Source organism: Peromyscus eremicus, chromosome 22 (assembly GCF_949786415.1).
Source record: "Peromyscus eremicus chromosome 22, PerEre_H2_v1, whole genome shotgun sequence".
Taxonomy (NCBI): Eukaryota; Metazoa; Chordata; class Mammalia; order Rodentia; family Cricetidae; genus Peromyscus; species Peromyscus eremicus.
The window spans coordinates 25,809,574-25,826,035 of NC_081437.1; the positions used below are offsets into that span (position 1 = coordinate 25,809,574).

At 48.9% G+C, this 16,462-nt stretch overlaps 1 protein-coding gene and 1 long non-coding RNA gene across 2 annotated transcripts in view; one reads left to right on the forward strand and one right to left on the reverse strand.

The window, feature by feature from the left end:
- Klhl29 (kelch like family member 29) overlaps positions 1–16,462 on the reverse strand; it is a 138,644-nt gene that overhangs the window by 97,239 nt on the left and 24,943 nt on the right. The window lies entirely within an intron of this gene.
- Positions 12,617–13,317, forward strand: LOC131897567 (uncharacterized). The gene is made up of 2 exons (XR_009375729.1): positions 12,617–12,847; positions 12,999–13,317. It is a non-coding gene; the product is annotated as an uncharacterized LOC131897567 (long non-coding RNA).

A 16,462-nucleotide genomic window follows, 5' to 3' on the forward strand; every position in this document is an offset into this window, starting at 1 on the left:
AGCAAGATGTAAAGTACCAGTAAACCACAAGCCACCTGGCAACTTATAGATGAATAGAAATGGGTTAATTTAAGATATAAGAACTAGATAGCAAGAAGCTTGCCACGGCCATAGAGTTTATAAGCAATATAAGTCTCTTTGTGTTTACTTGGGTCTGAGTGGCTGCAGGCCCCGGCAGGACTGAAGAAATCTCCAGCTACAAAAAAACACATATGTGTCAAATGAACAAATGACTAAAATGATCCATGTGAAAAGGTCAATGGACTCATAGAAAAAGGAGAGCCCCATTCCTGACTGCAACTCCCAGTTGGCGGGATCTTCTGTAACCAGTGTTCCTACTGACTTCCTTTTGTAATTGTTCTGATTCCATTCCCGGCACAGGGCTCTCCAAAAACCTGTAAATATTGTGTTTACTAATTGCTTATCTGCACCTTAATCACACAGTGGTTTTATTATTATTATTATCATCATTACTGTTATTATTGATGACGATAAATAAAACAGCATAAAAGTATTTGCAGGAAAAAAAAACCCAATTGTGTGATTTAGAATTTTTAATTACTATGAGTTGGGGGTTTGTAACAAGTGTTCTGTTTGAGGATGGATTATCCTCCGCGTCACCCCAATGGGTTTGGTATCTAAACGCTCCATATTGTAATTTACACCCTAAGGGGCCCACCGCACTCAGAAAACCATCAAGTCTCCTAGCTATCTGGTTCCTATCGGCATCGCGTTCTCCAAATGAATGCATTTCAATTAAAGGATGAATTTACCAGAGTGAATGTGAGGTGTGTATTTTGTGAATTATGGCTCTAACTTTGAATGAAAACAAAACAACAAACATTTTCTGAGCGCCTACGATATGGCAGGCATTGAAGATAAGACAAAGAGGAAGGGAGACGGGGCCCCACCTCCAAGGAGACCAGTGGCTTGCTGGGGAAGGAGGCGGCGCAAAAGGGAAGTACCGCAACGCGTTCACGCCAACAGTCACAGCTTTACTCCCCTAGAAGGAACACCGGCCACATGGTTCTCCATGACTTGCCTTTTTCTTCTCCATTGTCCCAGGCATAGATATGGTTTTTGCTGCCTTTTGTGTGGATGCCAAAAGGTGACATTTTGGGCCAGTTACTGAAAACCTTTGATTGCCCGTCTCTCCCCCCACCCCCCCTTCCTTTCCTGCCTTGGTCAATTTAAATTACCTGGGAAAAGAGGAGTGCTTGAGAGTCTAAACTGACCGAGGAGATAAATCGGGGGCGTGGCAGGTTCACACGAGGACAGAGCCTTGCTCACTTTAGAAATGAGCCCAGAATCCTCTAATGAGGGAGACACTGTGACTGAGGATGAGGCTCAGCTGGCAAAAGGCTTGGGTGGGGCGCAGGGCAGAGACAGGGCGATTCCTAGGGTTTACTGGCCAGCTAATCTTGCTGAAGTGGTAAGCTCTGGGTTCAGTGAGAGGCTCTTTCAAAAATTAAGGTAGACAGAAATAGAGGAAGACATTTGTTGTCAACCTTAAGCCTTCACACACATATACAGGAGTGCCCACACACATGCATACACATGAACACATACCCGTGTATAACACACACACACACACACACACACACACACACCCCCCACACACACAGACTTATGCATGTGTGTGCGTGCACACACAAGAATGCGATACTGAGTATGTGAATAGGATGAGATTTGATTTCAGATATTCAATTAAAAATGACCTTTCCATTTGGCCCAAGACTGAAATATTGGAACAGATTGTATGTTCTCTTGTACTTCTCAGGAGTTGCTCATACCCCCCCACCCCACCCCTCCTCTTGGCACCCCATAAAGGGCAGAGAGAGGAGAGCTTCTTGTGTAGGGTCAGAGTGACTTTCTTCCAGATCTCTGGTCCATCTCTGACCTCCTGTGTTCTCTGGGCAGTTTGCTGGCCCTCTCTGAGTCATCATCTCCTTATTTGGAGAGGGGCCATGCTCTGCTGTGATACAGAAAACGAATCCCCAGTGTGAAGGAATTAGGAGGTGGGGGGTTTGGTAGGTGAACAGGTCATCAGAACAGAGACTTCAATATGAGATCAGCGTCCTTCCAAGGAGCTCAAAAGTCCCAAAGCCACCACTTCTGCTGAGGACACAGGAAGGCACCGATGTCCAAGAACCAGGAAGAGACCCTCACAGACACTAAGCCTTTTGGCACCTTGACCTTGGGCATTTACGTTGTTTGGGAACTACCTAGTTTATGGAATTTTGAGACAGACCCTAAGGACTTTGGGGCCTTCTAAGACATTAGGACAGAGCTGGCCTTTGGGCTCAGCTCAGCAGGTGACAGGTTCCTTTCTTTGCTGACATGCCTGTAGCTGCCTGCTCTCTACCCACCCGTACCCCTAGAAGTGACTCTCCCCTTCGTCTCACCTCAGTTTAGCTTCGGAAGAAGAACTCTGAGAAAACCCCGCCTCACACCAAGCAAGCCGTGGATGATTTGTTCCCTCTGAAGGTTAAAACTGCTAATTGCGTTTTATAGGAAAAGGAATTTCATAAAGCGAACATCTAATTGTTCAATTGGTCAGGACGAACACAGAGTTTTGGGCATCTCCCTCAAGAGATGCTTGCAGGCAGTGCCCTACTGCCAGGTCTCAGATCTACTGGCTATAGGGAATTGAGACTCAGCTGGCAGAAAAGGCAGCGGCAGAGGCGGCCGCAGGAAGGGTACTCACAATCCCACAAGAGACCTTTTCAAATGACATCAAGAGGCCTCTTCACCTCCATCAGGCTGGCCAGGGACTCCCAGCCTCCCTGGACACTTGCTCTGTGAAAGGTCCATTTCTGTACAAGGGAGGACAGGCCCTGCTTGAAGCACCTATGTGGCTAAGGACTATTTGGGGCCTGGGAATGTAGCTCAGTGGTAGAATTTGCCTGCTTAGCAGATGTGAAGCCTTGGGTTCAATCTCCAGCCAAACAATAACAACAACAACAACACAAAAAAGAGGGAGTGGCTAGGGTGATAGCTCAATCTACAGAGTAATTGCTTTATAAGCATAAGGTCTCCAGTTCAATCCCTGGAACCCAAATAAAAGTCGGAGCCCTGGGCACAGGTTTGCTATCCCAGTGTTGGGGAGTTAGAGGCAGGTGGGTCCCTGGGGCTTGATGGCTGCGCAGCTTAGCTTACCCTGGCAAGCTTCAGATCAGTGAGAGACCTTGTTTCCCAACAAAGTGATTGTACCTAAGGCATAGCGCTTGAGGTTGAGTGCCGACCTCTACATGCACACACACGTGCACTTACACTGTCACGAATACGCACACCCACACCCACCTAAGACACAAAAGGGAACATTTTAGAATCAGTCATTCCCGCCCTCTCTTCTCACCCCTTCACAGGTTGGCAATCACTCCCCTGTGCTCAAAATGTTTCTTTTATGAAAGATTTGCAGCTTGCCGAAGTCAGGAAAGGTTCTGCAATGCTACAGTACCAAGCAGACAGAAGATATAACTCCCGCTTCCATTATAATCCTCTTTCTTCGGGCCCAGAGGCTAGGATATGTGTCAATTTTCATGGGCAGTTTAATCAGTAAGGATTTACATGTTCTGCAAATGGGACCAAGTCTATTCCTTACCTCAACAGAAAAACTGGAGGAGGAAGGAACAGGATCCCTTTGTCCTGTCCCTCATAACACAGTCCCCGACAGGGATCCAGGGCCCCTCCCTGTTTGGTGCAGGTCTGGCCTGGGTCCTCTGGGGACCGCCTACAGCAATGATAACAAGCCTCAAGGAGAAGTCAGGCAATGGGGAGCAGAATTATGCTGCTGTTCACGTGCTTGGAGACTGACTCCAGGGTCTTACGGAGCGGCAGTCCAAGAGGCCAAGTCAGGCCTCGTTTGAGAAAACAGGGCCCAGTGAGTCAACCAGGGTGCTTGACTGACCAACCCACAGGGTCTTCTTGTATCTCCATCCAAGGGGCCTGTCTGTTGTCCTGTCATGGCTAAGAGGATGCTTGCTCACTAGGCCCTGACTGCAGCCTGGGCGAGGACAGAGGGCACACGTGAGTCATGGCAGCCAGCCCTGGAGTAGAGAGAAGGTTGCCTGGGAGAGAAGAGCGGTGCCCCCGCTGGGGTATCAGAGGGCTGGAGTAGAATTTATACCTAGTTCTGGGCCTTCTTGTATGTTCCCATTTCTGCTTCTTGCTCACTATGAACACGAGCCAAAATGCCCCAAAGTGACTCCAGCTTTCTATTTGGAGAATGGACATCAGTGCTCCCAGGGCCTGAGACCTCAGGGTACATTCAGTGTCAGAACCAGAAGGAACAGGTCCCAGTGTCCACCTCCAGGGCTCCTGCCGATGCCTGGAAGGGATGCTGTCTCCCGTGAAATCTGCCACTTTTATCACATCAATTCTTTTCTCCGGTGACACTCGTGTCCCAGTGGGACCACTTATCAGCCAGCCCTGTTACCAGCAGCACCTGCCTCAGTCTTGAGAGCAGGAATTATCTTCTAGCTGTCCAGGCATCCTTGGTACAGGCACTTCACGTTAGATAGCAACCGATTCCCCTCTGGGGCTACGCTGGCCCTTGGGTACTAAGGACCAGGCCACATTAGGACTATCCTTCACATGCCCAGGCCTGAGCCTATGGAACTGACTTCATGGTTCAGCAGCTACTTCATCAGAAGTCCCCTGGACACCTCTGGGTACAGTCCTCTTGGAGGGAGGACAGGGGCAATGTTAGGTCGTCAGGGAGACCCCAGAAGCTCTGTGGTAAATCAACCGTGTACATCCTTTCCCTCTGGAATGAGCGTGCAGCCGCATTATAACAAGAGAGGGATGGGCACAATGATGCTTGGCCTGGTAGCGGGTGAGTGGATTTTTTGACTCAGTTTATGGCTTCCGTGGGTGCCAGCACCAGAGCTGGCAGCACCAGAGGGGAGAGTCTCCTCTGCCCTGGCTCCTCTATCCCATTAAAAAAAAAAATCAGCTCTTTCAGAGTTCTTATACTAAATGCCCAGTGCCTTCCGAGAGGCCCTGGCTCAGAGCCCACCTGAGAAGCAAAGCTGGGTAGAGGACCTCAGGGCTCCTGCAGTTCCAGGCTCTAATATTCTTGTCCCTAGACGCAGAGCTCAAAGCCAACCAGAGGTCCCTCAGAACTCAATGGTCCCGAGCCAAACTGTCCTTCAAGGTCCATAACCTTGACTGCTGCTGGACAAACACTCTCTGTCCCAGCTTTCAATATACAGCCCAGAAAGCTCCATGGTGGCTGGTGAGTGGAGGGGGTCTGGCCAATCCCGAGGGGATGAGCAGGATTTCCTGGCCCCATTAGCCATAGAAATAGCTGTAGGCTGGATATAACCCATGCTTCTAGGGTCCTGAGAATTGTGACCAGCTTTCTGTGACCCTGGACCTGCTCTATCAATCCTTAGTTTAAGCCTCGGGGAGGGACTCAGTCACCACCACCTTTTGGGAAGGCTCTGTCTTGATCTGTGTGTGACCTTACCCAATTCCCGATTCCCTACCATCAGGTCAGTCCTAGGGGCAGCTGCCTCCACACTTGGCGACTTCTTTCCAGCTGGGCAGAAGCTGCAATGCTTTCCTGGGAAATCAGAGGGCTCCAGCCACTGCAGAATCGCTGGCGAGCCCAAGCTGATCCAGGCTGGGACGGCATCTCTCAATCACCAGCCTTTCTGAATCAATGGAATACCCCATCCGCCACCCCGAACTGAACCCTGGGAACCCCATGGGATGCAGCCTCATACTCTTCCCTCCAGAAACCAGACCACCAGGAGGAGGAAAGAACCCAGCTGCCCTTTGTTTTTATGCCACAGCACGGGGCTTTCCTACCTTTTGTGGCGGCTTATTCAAGGTATTGCACTGACCTGACATGGGATCCAGGACAGCAGGAGGAGGGGCCTGGGAGGCTGGTGGACTCGCTGACTCAGACACAGCCTTCAGCTGTCCAGGACAGACGGTCTTGAGGAGGCCAGGAGCAGCCACAGCCACTGTTACTAAGAAAAGCCTAAGGCTAAAGACAGCGCATGCCTGCCTCACACAGGCCCTGAGGGGGGAGGGGGTGACACAGGAGATCCTTGAGACGTGTGGACGGTGTCAGGTCTCACTGACCGGGTGCACAGTTGTCCCCTGGTCTGTCAGGATAAAGAGGCCCTTAGCTCTGGTGGCCTTCAATTGTGGGGGCATAGGGTACAGACTGGCAAGCCTCTGGGGACCCCTTGAACAGGGGTCACTTAGCTTGTCCTTGTACAGAGGACCAGGAACACATTTGGGGGCCCTTGCTCTAGACCCTTAATTTTTTTTTTCTGGGATGTCAGACACGGTCACTGGATCCTTCTCCCTCCCATCTAGCCATTTATCCTCCTCTGGCTGGAGGGTCTTGGGAGCTTCCTGCAGTACCTTATATGGAAGCAGTAGCTATTAACTGAGCCCCATATACATCCTAGACTCTGGAGGTCTTGGAGTGCAAGAGGCATGATCCCATAGAAAAGCATCCCTGGGTCTCACCAGGTTAGACCAAATCAGCTAGTGTGGTGGGTACGCATGAGGAGTTAGCCACCAAGCTGCTTTAATGAGGAAGGCACACTCGTGCTTTTTACAGCTTGTCTTAGAGTCCAAAGTATCCCCGCATGGTCTCATCTGTTCTTGTTCCAGAACCAGAGAAAGTGGAGAAAGTAGGTCAGCTTGCACAGGCTCTAGCTGGGTCCTCAGCTCCCACCCTGGGGCTCAAAGTGGTCCCCAAGAGTCTTCTGCATCTTAGGCAGGGATCTGGGGGTCCCTCAACATCACAAACATGGCTTATTAAAACCTGAAATGTGCATGCTTTTCTGTGGCAAACAGAGATTGGGGAGCTGGAATATATACATATATACATACATACACACACATATGTATGTGTGTGTATATCTATATATATATATATCTACATATATGCCATCCCTGGGTGGGACTTTCCTTTCTTATATCACATCAATGACTTCCTCTCTTACAACTATCATTAGCAAGTTATGCATATAAGTTCACACACCCTTAGCACAGTCACTGAATGCAGGCATTCGGCCATCAAGGATGCTTTCCTCCTATCCAAAGCCTATTTCAAATGAACTTTATCAGTCAAACAATTCTTGTATCCCCATTTGCTGAACCCCTCAACAGTCCTAGGTGTTCACATGTGCTTTTGGGCCTGATGATGTTACCTTTCTTGTGTGTGTGTGTGTGTGTGTGTGTGTGTGTGTGTGTAAGTGTTCACACATCACTATAGCTCGATGAGTGGTCAGGGGCTTGCACACTCTCCTGTCTGAACTTGCTGTAGGTTAAGTTCCCTAGGGTTCCATGTTCTCAGCTGTGAAATGATCTACATTAGGGTTGTTGTGGGTTTCAACAAGGCAATGAGAAGCGCTTACAGCAGTTTTGGATCTGCTGTGGGTAGACAGTGATGGTCACCATATAGTCATTAATATTCTTAGTGCAAGTGGTCAGGGGCATCGGTGGCTTCTACTGGTTGACTTAGGGCAAGCTGATCTGAAGGTGTGAAGCGTAAAATCTAATCGATCTTATCAATAAAAATCGGGAGTCAGATATCAGCGTAAGAACCTGAAACATCAGAGAAGCAGGGGAACGGCCACCAGTGACTTGCTACCTCTTCTGTTCCTCCATCCAAAAGGGCCCAGATCTTGTCTCAGCCCCGCCTTACCACTTCCTGTCTCCTCTCTCTATAGTCCTCCAAACCTCTATGGTTAACTAGTGGGTAACTCTACCCTCTGGCTCCAAGCAAGCTTTGTCAAAACACAAACAAAATAGCACACAACAATTTTGAGGGAGGACAGGGGAACCTGTGGTTGATATGTAGAATGAATAGAAAATCTCTTAATAAAAACAAAATAGCATACAGCAAAGGTGGGTGGATTTCATGGGAGTCAGGTCTTTCTCCATCCTCCTTCTATAAGCTTCCTTCTTTCTGGGCATGAGTCTCCTATCCAGAGAACACTTTACTTAAGAAGGGTCCCCTGTGTCTTAACTGGGGGTCTAGAGAGGCTATTTAACTCAAGGGACAAAACTTCACAATAGCCAGGCAGGGGGGATGGAACAGGACCCTCCTCGGTTAGAAGGCCCTGGAGCGTGCCAGCAGGGTGTGGAGGTTCAGCCTTGAAATTTGGCTGACAAAGATGCTCATTAGACCAGAGAACTGAGCCATGAGCTCAGGTTGGAAGATCAAGGCATTTCAGCTCTAGGAGCGGAGTCCCTAAGCCTCCAACGCTCCCCCCCTCTCTCCACCCCATGCTTTCCCAATGATGTTAGTTAATATGGGCCAGTCCGAATAACCTTGTTTCCTCCTTACATCCATGCCTATAAAAGGATGCTATGTTATCCCGATGGCCCATAATTCATCACGCTGAATTCCCCTCCATCTGGAGGCTTATACAACTGTTGAAAAGTTGTCACTATAACCTATTGTCATCGCAACCTTTTATGAACCAGCCTACATTTTTATGTCAAAAATTTATCTTAATGGCCTCACAGCTCTTACCTCCAATTATTCCAGTGCCATCGACCTCCAGCTCAGGCTGCATTCCACCTAAGATGTGAGAACAAATTCCCTCTTCAGCTCTCCCCTAACCCTGCACTTAAAATAGGAGAAAACCTCTGAGTGAGTGCAACGCCTTGCCTGAAGTGGTACATGCATGCAGAATGTAAGGGGGAATGGCACCTTTGGGTGACCCAGAAGGAAGGCCACGGAGGCACCTGGGCTGCTAAGCTAGCAGAACTGTGCTAGGCAGCTGCCACACGGAAGGAAGGATGGAGGAGGGATGCAGAACCTAGGAACCAAACACGGAGGCTAGGCTTCTGTCTCCTTCATTCTAAGATAACAGGAACACACAGACTCCCTAGCACAGGACGGAGAATGCCAGAGGAAAAAAGGATGCTTGCCATTGAGAGGAATTCCAATACTCCTATTTAGAAGCATTTTGCTTTTCCAGAACGCATAGTCTGTGTCCATGGACACACACATGGAGTTAAGGATATAAGTAATCGTAATTATTTGTCATAATGTAGAATCAATGGTGACTCTGAAACATAATGATCATTTATAATATGATGTGTAAATGTTATACTTGATATTTTAAACATGTGAAATATTTGACACACACACACATACACACACACACACACACACACACACTTAAAAGGTATTTTATTGCTTTAGGAGTCCAAGGATCATTGAAAAGGTAGCTAAAGACACAGACACCTCCTCCCATGACTTGTCCTCTGGTTAGGGCTGATGAGGAAGGCCCTGGCTTCTGCATTTGAAGAGCTCCTTGACTTCTTTTTTTTTTTTTTTTTTTTTGCAGCTCTTTGTGAAGTCCATTTTATTTTCTTCACTTAATAGGAAATGAAAAGCGGACAAGAATACACTAAAAGACACACGCAAAGTAAGAGGGGTGGGGGGGGGAGTGAGGGGGGTGGGGGGTGGGCACCTGTGGCCCCGAACCTGCGGCTAGAAGGCCAGGCCGGAGTCCTCGCTGCCAGCCAGCGTCACTGGTCTTTGAAATGGAATGCAGGGTTGTCCACTTCTCTCACCTCCACTTGCTCCGGGGTCTTAGCTTCAGGAACGGGCATTCCCGGAACAGGAAAGAACACTCGGGAGAAGAGCCAAGGTTTCTCAAGACCCTACTCTCAGCAAGCTGGGTGGACGGTGGCAGCTCCTGAGGGGGCGCCATGCCACATTTGGCTTCTCCTTGCCCATGCTCCCTGTCCCCCTTCCTGTCCCGTGATCCACCAGACACGAAACGGCACTTCATAATTCTTGAGCCCAAGTTCAAGATTAGCCATGTTGATCAACCAGGCACTCCCATACCCATACTGGACGAAGGGCAACCCAGGTGTTCAGAATGATGAGAAGCCCCAGTTAATCTGGGCAGGGTCCTGCCAGCCTATTAGGTTAGCACACAGGAGGCTGAGGCAGGAGGATCATGTGATCAAAGACTGCCTGGATTCCATGATGGGACCTGTCTAAAATACCGAAACAGCGAAGCTGAAGACTTCCCACGGATTTGCAAGCCTGTGTTCTGCAAGGGAGGCCTGAGAGTCATCCCTGTCACATGCAGGCCCTGTTATAATCTGACCTCAGTGAGAGACAATAGACTTTTTTTTTTTTCTGTGACTGTGTGGTGATGACGGCTTTCACACAGCCATCCCTGGCTGGCTGCAGAGGTACTGTGCACCATGGGATATGGGTACAAGCAAGAAAGGGCTAACTGTACCTGTGCATGGCGTGTGTGTGTGTGTGTGTGAGTGTGTGTGTGTGTGTGTGTGTGCGCGCGCGCGCGCGCATGCTCTCACAGTACAGTGAAGGACACTTGTATTTTCATTTCTGCTTTTGACAAGCACTTGACTTTGTCTTGGGACAGGCTGAGTTCAAAACCTTGTCAGGCTGCTTACTTTGCAAATGATCTGGGTCCAAAAAAAAAAAAAAAAAAAAAAAAAAAAAGGCCTAAAAACCCCAAACTTTCCTAACTCTCAGTTTTTCATCTTAAAATAGCGAGGATTACAACCTGGCCCTCAGGATTTGCTGCAGATACGTGCAAGGCACTTACTCACACCTGGCAGGGAGTAAAGATTCAACAAATGCTTCCCACCATCACCACTGCTCTTTATTTACAGCCTCGGCTGCACAGCCTCGGCTGCACACCATTGCCGCCCCTGCTCTTTCCAGATCTGTGTCCTTTGGAATGGCCCAGCCTCATTTCTTCCTGACTCCAGACTCCACCTCGGTCTCAGGGACCCAGGGAAGAACTATTCCAGAGAGGGGACAAAGCTCTGAGCTGTATGGCTGGTTGGTGGAAGGGAGCAGGAAGAAGATTCCTACTGGGTGGTGGTGGTATCTCCTGCTCCATATCTATCTATCTATCTATCTATCTATCTATCTATCTATCTATCTATCTATCTCTATCATATCATATCTATCTATCTATCAATCATCCATCTCTCTATATCTCTCTCTCTCTCAATCTCTCTATCTATCATCTATCAATCAATCATCCATCCATCTATCTATCTCAGGTCAGGGCTGGATGAGGGACCTTGCAGACTCTCATTTTAGAAATGGGTAATGGATCATGGTGAGTTAGAGACGTGACCTGGAGGAGGTCCAGGGCTGTGGCTCTCCATGCCTGGCCTTCACCAATGGGGACTTCCTTGTTGGGTTAGGCCTAAATCTCCTCCAGGAGTTCTGAGCCCCAGTCCTTTCTCCAGCACTTCCTTATGTAGTCTCATCCCCTCTCATGGGGCGAGGGGATACCCTCTGCTCCTGCTCACTTGGTGGCTTTCTTTCCAGCCTTCCTGCTGTCCTTCAGTCAATCTGTCTGCCTCCGAGTCCCTGCCTCCCCAGCCTCCTTCAGAATAGTGATGACGTTTGCTGCAGATGTTGGAACAGCTATAGGTAGCCTTAGCTTGCTCCCTGACCTTTCCTGTGTCTTGTCTATCTCCAGGGCAGGATTGCAGGGCCCTTGCAGTGCTAGGCAGAATGGTAAAAATGGTACCTACTTGAGAGTGGAGTAGGTGGTGCTGTCTCTTCCCAGCTAAATGACGTCAGTCCTCTCATCTGATCTCCGGGGAGGATGGCCAACAGATGCCTGATTGCATTTTTTTTTTTTTCTTTTTACAAGAGGTATCTCCTGACTACTTTCAATCTGCGTCTGGGCTTCACAAGGACCCCGTCTCCCCAAAGCAGAATCCCCGTACAATGCGGTGAGCTATCTAACTCTCAAATGTATTTCACTTCCTGTTTCAGCGGGAAGAGACTTTGCCCTTAGCTCTGCCTGTTTCTAAACACAGTCTAGAGACTTCCTGTGTCCCCAGGCTCCTAGATGGCTGATCCAGTCTATGAGTACCTCTTATGTCAGTGCCAAGGTAGGAAGGCAGGAAATCAGAAAAAGGAGTAAAGTGTGCACCTGCAATTTCCTCTTTCTTTACGTCCTTCTGGGGAGCCGGATTCTGAGACAAGTCTCGCTGTTGCGCGTGGGAGACACTTTGCCCCCTATGGACACTTCTCGCCTCCTTCGTTCAGAAGGAGATGCCCGATGGCAGTGTGCTTCCTGAAAGCATCTACTAGCACATCTCATCTTCTCTGAGATGCAGAGGGATGACTCATTGCGAGGAGGCCTGTTTTCTGTTTATATATAAGCTTTACTGTGTTCAAGGACAGTGTGGCATGGCCCTTGATAGGTCCCCAGGAGGCTGCCAGTAATTCTGTCGGCTCCTCTCTGACATGAGCATGCTGATGTTTCAGGCTCCCCATCCTCTCCCTGGGGACACGGCTACTAGGAAACAGGACCTCTGCGTGGAGACCGAGTCTCCCAGGGGCTGACTGGTAAACTGGAGGCTGGAAGACTCAAGAAAACCTCTGCAGAATGAAACTGGCGTCATTTAAATATAATATGCTTTTAATCTGATATTAGCCCTAAGGGATAGCTTCTTGAGTGTGTCCAAGCAGAGGATACCCGCAGTCCGGAGAGTACCTGGTGCCCTGCAACAGGCTTCCTGCCTGGCTGGTGGGTGAGGGCATTCTATTATACACATAGTACAGTTCAAACCACCAATCAGCTCCGCTTCGCCATGGCAACCACAAACAGCCTGACTGTTCCAGAGGTCATGCTGGCAGCAGACATAAACCCAGTGGCATGAAACCATGTCCTCATGACAAACATCTCACTGTTGCTTCCGAGGATGAAGCTACCCCAGAAGAGTCATGTGCAGGCCAGGAAGGAGACTGATGGTCAGGGAATCACCCTATGGTTGGGGCATGATCTTGGCATGATCCAAGAGCTCACAACTTACTGATAGGACAGCTTTCTCAACAGAGGTGAGATGGGAGGGCGAAGTGGGGGAGGGATGGAGAAGCCACAGCAGAGGGGAGTCCATAATGTAAGCACTCGGGAGGCTGAATGGCTTCAGCGTATCTGAACGCATCACCTGCCTTGGGTGACTTTGGCCTGCTTCTTTTTTTTTTCTAGGCATTCGCCCGCAAGCCAAAGTTAGGAGAAGTGATGGCCAGAGGAAGCTGACAGAGGAAGTCCACCAGGACACACCAAACACTCATCTCTGTTGTGGTAAACGATGACTTTAATTTACAAGGCAGATGAATACTAAATCTTCATGAAATTAAAAACTATATTATTTATGTGAGCGGAAACGGAAAATGTTCTGTAGCTAGCAGCAATCCTGCTTTGTAGGAGGGACACTAAAATAATTAAAACCACTCGTGCTTCAGTAATAAATAATGATAATAAATAAATGTCCTGACCTTAAGCGAAAATATAAAATTAAAACCCATTTGGTATGTAAATTCATTCAGGACGCTAGCGAGGCTCCCAGCCCAAGACGGTGTGGAATGGCGGGAGTGTTCACTACATGAATTTTGAAAGGAAAATCAAAGAACAACAGCATTGTGTGTGTATCGACTCATTATTCTACTTTAATTCCGTCTAATGCTGTGTGGAGCCTGGAGGCTGGGACATTAATTTCCTGCATTTTCTGTTCCACCAATTCCTCATGGAGAGCAGCAGGAAAAACTTCACTCCTGGAGGCTGAAATCGGGGGAGGCCAGAACATGGCAGGAGAGGCAGGCAGAGAACGGAAGATTGGAAGGCAATTTTGACATGTTTACAGAGACAAGAGGAAAAGACATCGGCATAGCCTGCCAGGGTGCTGGCTGCTGTGAACTCTGGAGGGCTTGGAATACCAACCATCCTGGCAGAATGAATGTCCCTGGTCTTGGGTCCAGGGCAGGAAGTGTGAGGACAGTCTTGATTTCGGGAGAATGGGAATCAGTTCCAGATGGCGATGCCCTCACCACTGACAGCACAGTGCTGCATGTTCCAAGACGCCTGCTGCTAGAGCCCCACCCACTTCAGGTCAGGCTCGTCTAGTAAGTTACAGGGTAGAGTGCCTGGTGGAAAGCTCAGACCGTGAGGTAGGGCAGAGATGGTTATTCTTTTCTGACAGCCAGGGAAACTGAGGCACGGAGCCTACAGTTGAGGCAGGGGCAGAGGAGGCATTGGAGTCTTGTGCTAGGCTAGAGCTCCCCACAGTCAGAGACTTCTAAAGTGAGGATTGGGGAAGGGGGGCCCTGCAAGGAAGGCTTGTGGGCAGAACGCACCTAAGTGATGTGTATGTCTCAGTGATGTGCGGCCTGGTTCTTCTGTCCCTTATATCTAAACCGAGGGTCCTTTCCTAGAATTCAGTGTTTCTAAGCTAAGTAGAAAAAAAAAAAATAGCCCATAGAACTCTTTGCAATTGTGTTTCTGAGTTTTGTGTGTTGCTGCAGACAGCAGTCTCCCTGGACCACCTTGGTCCTGGCTTCATGTCCCTTGAGAGGTCTAGGGCCCACCCATCACCTCTCCCTCTCACCAATGCTACAAACGAGTAGTGGGGCATACCACCCCACAGGAAGTAGAGACCCCAAACTCTGCTCTTCCAGGGGACTCAGGATCACCAGCATGCTGGCAGAGACAGGGCCTCAGGGAGAGGAAAGGGTCCACACAACCACTCAATAAGGGACATGATGTGACACTTCAGACTTCCTTCAGGAGAAAAAGAATGGAAGAAATCTAACGGGAGCTTCCCAGTGTCTGAATAACTCCCATACACGCTGGGGGCAGGGCATATGACTGATTTTCTGTATATTTGAATCTGAGATCGGGAACCACTGACCAGTCCAAAATCGTCCATCTGAGGCTCTCTGGGGACTGGAATGTTCTTCGTCCAGTCAAGGACTTCTGGAAATCCCCTTCCACCAGAAGTCTGAAGTAACCTCCAATTCTTTAGGGGTGTTAAGTGTCCTCACCTGCTTCTACCCTGTCATTTTTGTGTGACTCCATGATGGATACCAAGGCCAAGACAGCCATAGTTCTTGCTTTAGGAACAATAACGTTACTGAGGAGTCCAGAGGACCTTAGAAACCTACAATACCAAAATGGTTAAAAACTCACGTAAGCCGGGTGGTGGTGGCGCACGCCTTTAATCCCAGCACTCGGGAGGCAGAGCCAGGCGGATCTCTGTGAGTTTGAGGCCAGCCTGGGCTACCAAGTGAGTTCCAGGAAAGGCGCAAAGCTACACAGAGAAACCCTGTCTCGAAAAACCAAAAAAAAAAAAAAAACCTCACGTAAAAGGCAAAATTTTGGGTGTGGGTGAGAAGATGGCTTAGTCCATAAAGCATTTCTGAGTTTGAGCCACAGAACCAATGTAAAAAAATAAGCCAGGTGTGGTGGCCCATGCTTTTTAATCCTAGTGCTCGGGAGGTAGAGAGAGGCACATCCCTGGGGCATGTTGTCAGTCAGCATATCCTACTTGGCAAGTTTCAGGCCAGTGAGAGACCCTGCCTTCAAAAAGCTTGGTGCCTGAGGAATGACACATGAGAGGTTGACCTCTGGTCTACACAAGCATGGCTATGTACACTTGAGTGTGCATGTGTGTGTGCATGCACACACACACACACACACACACACACACACACACAGACATGCAAACACACACAAAGACAGAGACAGACAGACAGGTATCTTCTGGGTCAAGAGCCAAATTCTCAGAGGAAGCTGTGAGCAGAGAGGACGTCTACATCCCTGCAGGAGGGGTAGGAAAAGGGAGCCAGAAGCAATGTCTTGGTGAGGAGTGGGAAACAGTAGCAGGACCTTCAAGAGGAGGAGGCTGGGATGTGAAAGGTCATGTCATGTGGGAGAAGAAGTAAGACAAACGCTCTTGAAGCCCATGCCTGACCCAGAAAGCAGAGTCTGGATCCCAGAGAAGGCTGGGATGAAGGCGGGGCACGATGCAAACCCCAGGAATCGAGTTCCAGCTTTGTCCCTGCATCCTGCCACAGACGACTCAGCATAGCCTACAAGGTTCTCACTGGGGATGTGTTCTGAATGTTTCTCCTCAAGATTTACCCTTTAAAAACCTACCCAAAGGGCTGGGGAGTTGGCTCGGTGGTTAAGAGCACTTGTTCTTGTGAAGGACCTGGGTTCAATCCCCAGCACCCACCCACATGGAGGCTCACCATTTCCTTAGGCACCAGGCATGCATGTGGTGGACAGACCTAAGTGCAGGCAAAGCACTCATATGACTAAAATAAATCTAAATAAATAAATAAAAGAAAGACCTACCCTAAAGTGACAGTATTTGAAGGTGGGACTTTTGGAGGTGAGTGTGTCAGGAGTATGCAGCCCTCCTGAAGAGCATCAGGACCCTATTGCCAGCTTTAGCTGTACCCAAGAGGCACCATATTAGAAGGAGAGGGCTTTTCTCAGACATGAACTGTGCTAATGTCTTGGACTCTCCAGTTTCTAGAACTGTGAGTAATAAATGTAAGTAGTTTACAAACGATCCAACCTAAGGTATTGTGCCATAGCACCAGGAAGAGGCCGACACACCCAGCTATCTGGATAGCTGGGCTATTTGTTATATCCCAACCTGACTTCCT